The sequence below is a fragment of the Furipterus horrens genome, unplaced genomic scaffold, assembly GCF_987537825.1.
Source record: "Furipterus horrens unplaced genomic scaffold, mFurHor1.1.pri manual_scaffold_11, whole genome shotgun sequence".
NCBI lineage: Eukaryota > Metazoa > Chordata > Mammalia > Chiroptera > Furipteridae > Furipterus > Furipterus horrens.
Window position 1 is genome coordinate 84,028,573 of NW_028327181.1, and position 6,417 is coordinate 84,034,989.

Here is a 6,417-nt window from a genome sequence, read left to right on the forward strand (position 1 = left end):
TTGCCCCTCTCCTATTCTCTTATTCTGATTAGACCCTAAATCTTAAACCTTGTTCTGCCCTCTGTGTCCTTTACCCCTTGTTTCCTATTTTTCATCTCCTGCACACTGTGTACTGCATTGTGGGTAATTTCCTCAGATATAACTTACAGGACACTCATCCAGTCTCAGGCTGTTCCTATCCTCTTTTTAACACATTCATTGGGTTGTTAATTTCAAAATCTGTATCTATTGGGCCAAAAAATTCTCTTTGGTTCTTTAACTACTCATTTTGGTTATTTTAATAGTTTTTTTGTTTTTAAAAATCTATTTCATTCCATATTTGATCGCTTTACAAGGCTCATAATAGGTTATTTAATAATCTATAACTGACAATTCCAGTTATTTAGTTCTTATAAATTTATTATTTGCTGTTTCTGTTGATCCTAACTCATGGTGGCTTATGTATTGGTGAGTTTTTAAAATTGTGAGCTGATATTTTATTGAAGTTAATTTATGGAAATCTCAAGACCTAAACTGAGTTGCTTTCCTCCAGAGAGGTATGGGATGCAGCTAACTGATCAGGGTCTCTGAAGCTGTTTTTTTTTTTTTTCCCCTTTCCCAGAACCAGGCTCAAAGTAGAAGGTGTAATTCCCACACCTTGTAGTATGTGCTTTCAATAAGCTGCTCCTGGACTGGTTCTGGCATATGCCCAGGCCAGCCCTGGCTTTTATGTTTGCTTATTGCTCCCTGTTCTTATTTAAGCTCACTTTTTCCCCCTTTTTGATCCCTCTAATGAAACCACGGGAAAACTTTAAAATGCATGTTAGTTTTGATTCAAATCAGAATTTAATTGTCTCATAGCTAATGGGCTCTTCAGGTTATATAGCTTTTCATGCTGCCAAGAAACGGATGTCCACACAGCATTTCTAGCTGAATAACAATTCTTGGATGAAAGATGTAGAGGATCCTTCCTTTAGTATAATATTAAGTTTCTCCTTTTGCTGAAGTCCTTGCCACAGAACTTCAGTTCTGTGCAGAATGACCACTCTGTTGGAAGTCAGAGGTGTGAATTACTGTCTTTGTTACCTTGGAAAACTTGCTTATTCTAGATAAATGATTTAACCTCTCTGTTTCTGTTTGTTGTGCTTTAAAATCAGGATATACTGGTCACCATACCTACCCACAAGTTGTAAGGATAAAATGAGAAACTGTGCTGAAACACACCTTGAAATAGTAAGGTGAGAAACAAAGTGTAATGATAATTATAGTAACAAATAACATTTACTGAGCACTTATCATGTTTGGCAGTTTGCTAAGCTCTTCATAAAGCTCTCGTTGTCTTCTTACAACAACACTGTAAGAAAAGTACTGATATTCGACTTACCAGTTGAAGTAACTGAGGCTCACAGAGACTAAAAGTTTAAGATGATGATGCCATTATTTAGGAGCTCCTTATTTTCATCACGAAATGACCCAGTTCAGTTATTATGATAAAGGGCAGAGGATTCCTCAAGGTGAGTTAAGTACTACAATATCTCAATTACCTGGATGATTTTCTCTCAAGTAATGAGAAGTATAGTATTTACAAGGATGTATGCCCCTCAAGATACCTGCTATGTTAAAACCTCTACCCTGGGAAAGTGATGTGCTTTTGATAAAAGCAACTTTAGCTATGAAGACTCCATTGCAATTTGTACAGCTGTGTAATCGAAACTACTAAAAGGCATGTTAATATATTATTCTACTCACAGAACAGCAGTTTGATTTCTCTGACTTCTTGGCACATCTGTTTGGGATATAAATCCTAAGCAGACTGAGCAGTCACTTTCTAAATCTTCAAAATGCTTTACTAAGCAAAGTCTTTAGTGTGGTTAAGGAGAGAAAAAATTAATAGACTCCCCAGTGAGTGGAGTGGTCTGGCTCGCTGCAGACTGTGCAGGGCAGATGCAGGCAGGACTGGGAACCTGAAGAAGGCGCAGCGCCTTGAGGTGAAGGATAGCGCACAAGCCTGCAAGCACCGGAAGGGGACTTCTCCTGCCAACTGGAGATAATGAGAGAGAGCCTTTGGAGAATGGGTTGCCCATGTTTGCAATGTGTGGTTTTGTTTTTTGTTTTTTATTATTGGCAAGAGTTCAAATTACACTTAAGTGGGCTTGATTAGAGGTACCAATTATTACTGGCCTGCTTACCCCCCTTCCTTGCAAAATCCCTACCCAATGACCTTACTGCGTTGTCACTAGGCCACATGACCACAACCACAACTAATTTACACCTGGTCCAAGGGGGTGGCCATACACTATACTCAGCGACCTATGTCTCATGTGTTTTGGTTTAAGAAGAAAAGCCAAAGAAGGCAAGTCTCCTCTCTTGGGAACATGCAATAAGCAACACAAAGGGCAGCTACAAGACTGGTGTGTGTCGAAACCGGAAGGCCGTGGAGGTGCAGGGCCGCGCGCGGCCCCTTCTGCAGCGGGTGCCAGCGGAGTAGACCGGGAAGGCGGGCCCTGATAGAGGGCTGACTCGGCGACGGGGGCTGGTCCCCGAGGGCTGCCGCTGCGCTTCCAGCTCTTCCTGAGGCCTCCCGGATCGGTTTGCTCAGGGTTTAGGGCACATGTGCTATACCCCCCCTTCTGATTTGTCTGCGTAATGAGTAACTTGTCCCTAGTAACTTGACTCAGTCCCTTTTTTCTTTTAACCAAAATAACTCAGGAGGGATCATGTAATTCATGACTATTCTGTCTCATGCTGCTCTGGGTGTTAATCCCTAGACGAACTTCAGACGTGCCCTAGCCGTTTCCTGTTTTAGGAGGACTCCTGCATTGCAAGTGGCGAAAGCTGCATCACACTGACCTGAAAGGGGGAGGTTATTAGAAGGACTTAAGTATCTGATGAAACAGCCGCATCTGGAAAAGAACAAGGGTGCTTTGGGCCTCAGACGCAACTGGAATCAAGGATGCAAGCCCTCTTAGACTCTAGCTCTGTGGATTTTTTGTCTCTGCTTCTCTCTCTATATATTTTTATTCCTGCTACAAGCTAACTTTTACGTGATAGAAAACACGTCCTGTGGGTATCCCAGTTTTCTACAGAGACTGTATGACTTAGTGATTAGGAAGAAGCATAGGTCCCAAGGCAGGTGGGCTGGTTTTATATCTAAATTTAGCCATCAACTAGCAGAGAGATCTTGACCTTTAAGTTTAACCTTGAGTTTACGCCTGTTTCCTCCTCTGTAAAATGGAGATTAAAAATAGGTGCCTACCTCCCAGGGCTGTGAAGATTATATGTGATAATGTATGTAAAGCATTTAGCTCAGCATCTGGCACTCCATTAAGTTAGTATTTATTATTACTTCCCTGCCAAAAGCAAAACCAGAAAAGACTTTTCCTTTGAGAATGTAGATCTTAGCATATACTGATACAAATACATTTACAAAAGAGAGAGAGAGAGAGAGAGAGAGAGAGAGAGAGAGAGAGAGGGAAACAAGGCCTTTGGTGAATTTCTCCATCAGCAAGTTACAGGAGTTGAATTGCAAAGAGAGCAAGGTAGAAGAAGTAAGGCTTGCCAAAATCTGATAGTAGCTGTGGTGGGGAAGGTCAGTTGGTTATAGAATCACCTTGGCACACCAAGGTTGCAGGTTCAAATAAGTGGAACAACAAATCGATTGATGTCTCTCTCTCTCTCTCTCTCTCTCTCTCTCTCTCTCTCTCTCTCTCTGTGTCTCTGTCTCTCTCTCTAAAAAAAAAAAAAAAAAAAAGAAAAGAATCGAATAGCAGATTGTGTTAGCAGCTCCTATTAACATCACTGGAGGGCGCTAACAGGCCTGGGGTGTAGGACTTAGCTGAAATTCATTGCTAGCCAAGGCACATCCATTCATGGCCACCAGAGGGTGCCAGATGGACAGGATGGGGAGCTGGCCCATGCAATTTAGCTGGTTGAGGAAACTGTTCATGGAGAATTGTTAGAAAGGAAAATGTCAGAAAATTCTTCAATATTGATGTATGAGAAAGTACAAATAAATTTAAAGATTATTTTTTAAAAAGTAATGTGTGCCTTACTGACTTATAAGGGGATCCTGGAACCCTAGGACTAGAAAACCTTGAGAGCTCCAGATCTCTGTGCTTGGTCTGGCTTGAAGTCTTAAGGTAAACTCTACTGATAATAAGTATTAAAGCTCAAAGTTATTTAATATGTAATTATCTAACATGTAAAATGTTTTTGCCCATTACTATCTAAACTGCAATTCTTTGTTTACCACCAGAAGATTTATTATGGCGCTAAGTTGTAGGGGAAAAAATGAAAACGCTACTGGTTAGAAATCTATTTAAAAAGCAACACTTATGGACCTCAAAAATATGGAGGATAGAAAAATACATAAAGAGTGAAACAAAATTTATATTCTCACAATTTTAATTGGTTTTTTAATCTTATTTTAAATATATAGATTGAGTGCAATTGCTTTGGTATTCTGTCTTTTACACCTGCCATCATTTCTCGAGTATCTCTATGTAACAAAATTATTTTTAATGACTGCATACAAGAGCCATGAATTTCATGTGAATGTATCATCAATTATGTTAAGTTTCAATATTATTGAATATTTAGGTTTTTTATTATAAATTATATTATGATGAATCTTTTGTGTATAAAATTGTGATCACATTTCTGATTATTTCCTTAGAAGCTGTTTCTGAAGATAAAGTTATTGGTTCAAAGAGCCTTGGTGTTTTAAGACTCTTGATATATAAGGTCAAATTGTTTTTCCAGAAAATTCAGTCAGAGCTACATTTCTCTCTGCATTCTCAGCAGCATAGAATATCCACTGAAGTTAATGTTACCATCTTTGTTAAATAATACTAATAAAACTATATATTTTTTATATTTTTAGCCATTTGTATTTCATCTATTGTGAATTGTCTTTTACCTAGTCTTCTAAATTTGTGTCATAGTGTTTTTATTGTGAATTTATTTAAATGTAGTAGCCTCGTGTCAGGTGGGAGGGTGACCAGCTAGACAGAAATAGCTGCCTGCAACACAAACCTGTGCCGCACTGGGATGTGAGATGTTCCTTCATGAACCTAGAGACCAGGCTGCTTAATGGGCTGAGGCCCAGCACGCTATCTGGTGGGAGTGAACGGGACCTCGTGGGACCAGGCACCAACGGGTAAGGTAGCCTGCTCTTTCTCAGAGAAGCCCAGCCACTCAGCTTGCTAATCATGGACATAATAGAAAATGCCAACTGGTCGAGTTGAAGCATAGCTCACTTTATTTGGCCAACTGTTTTTGTTTAATTAAGCAGACACATTTGTCTCAGTTGTTATTTTTAATCTAACAAGAAATCTCAATTCAGTTCTTTCAAATGATGACAAAGGAATGGTATTGCAATTTGCCTACTTTACTAAAAACCTTCTATTAATATAAATAAATATAATTATTTCTGTAAATAAATGAGACAAACTGTGGTAGCAATGGAATACAACCACCATATTTATTATGTCATCATGGTAATAACATAGTGCAGGGCTAGGAATTGGTAACCTGCTCCCAGGGTGATGTTTGGAGTACCTTCCCTCTACGCACCCACCTTTGCTTTCTCAGGTAAAAGCAGAGCCCATTACATCTCAATGATATGAGAGATCATTTCTGTATGGGGGGGTGATATGCTATAACTGTGCCTTCCGCTGACTTACGCTTTGAGTTACTTTAGAGTTCCCTGACTGTACACAACAGAAACAGACTCTGAAAAGTGAGTAGGAAAATGTTTTCGAAGAATAACAGGTAGCTGATGGAACTAATGGGAAAGCTGGGTAATCTTCCTAGAGAAGGACAGGAACCAAGATATCTCTAGAGTTTCAGGCAGCAAGAAGTCCTTGACAGTCTGAGGGCACAGCTGCTGGGACAATGGGTGCCAACCAGATTTTCAGGGTTTAGGTTATGGCATTTGAGAATCACTTCCCAGGAAAGCCTGTTTGACTAGATCCTTGACTAAGGGAGAACGAGACAGTTTGATTTGTGGTCCTACCGAGTCTATATACAGTGGGGGACGGTAGTTTCCCAATTAGAATGCTATTACCAAAATAAACCTTGTGTGGTACTGGGGCTCTAAGCCCCCACTGTCCAAAGTTGCTGTAGTGCTGGGTGTCCCAGGGACCCCCCCCCCTCCTTCAGTGGCTTCTGCAGCCCTCCTAAGGGCAAAATGTGAATCCGCACCGCTTGTCCATGTATTAGGACCAGCACATGCCATTGTCCTCCATAACTTTGGCTGGGACTCTGGATGTAGTGAGAAGGTTTCCTATAATTATTACGATGTTTATAGCCAATGGGCAGGACATTTTGCCTATGGAGAGATGATAGTTTTGCTTTTAGGTCCCCAAACGCCATGTGGATCTTTGGGTTTCCAGTTCTATAAGTGAGCTCTGTAAGTGAGAATATTTGAGTGCATTC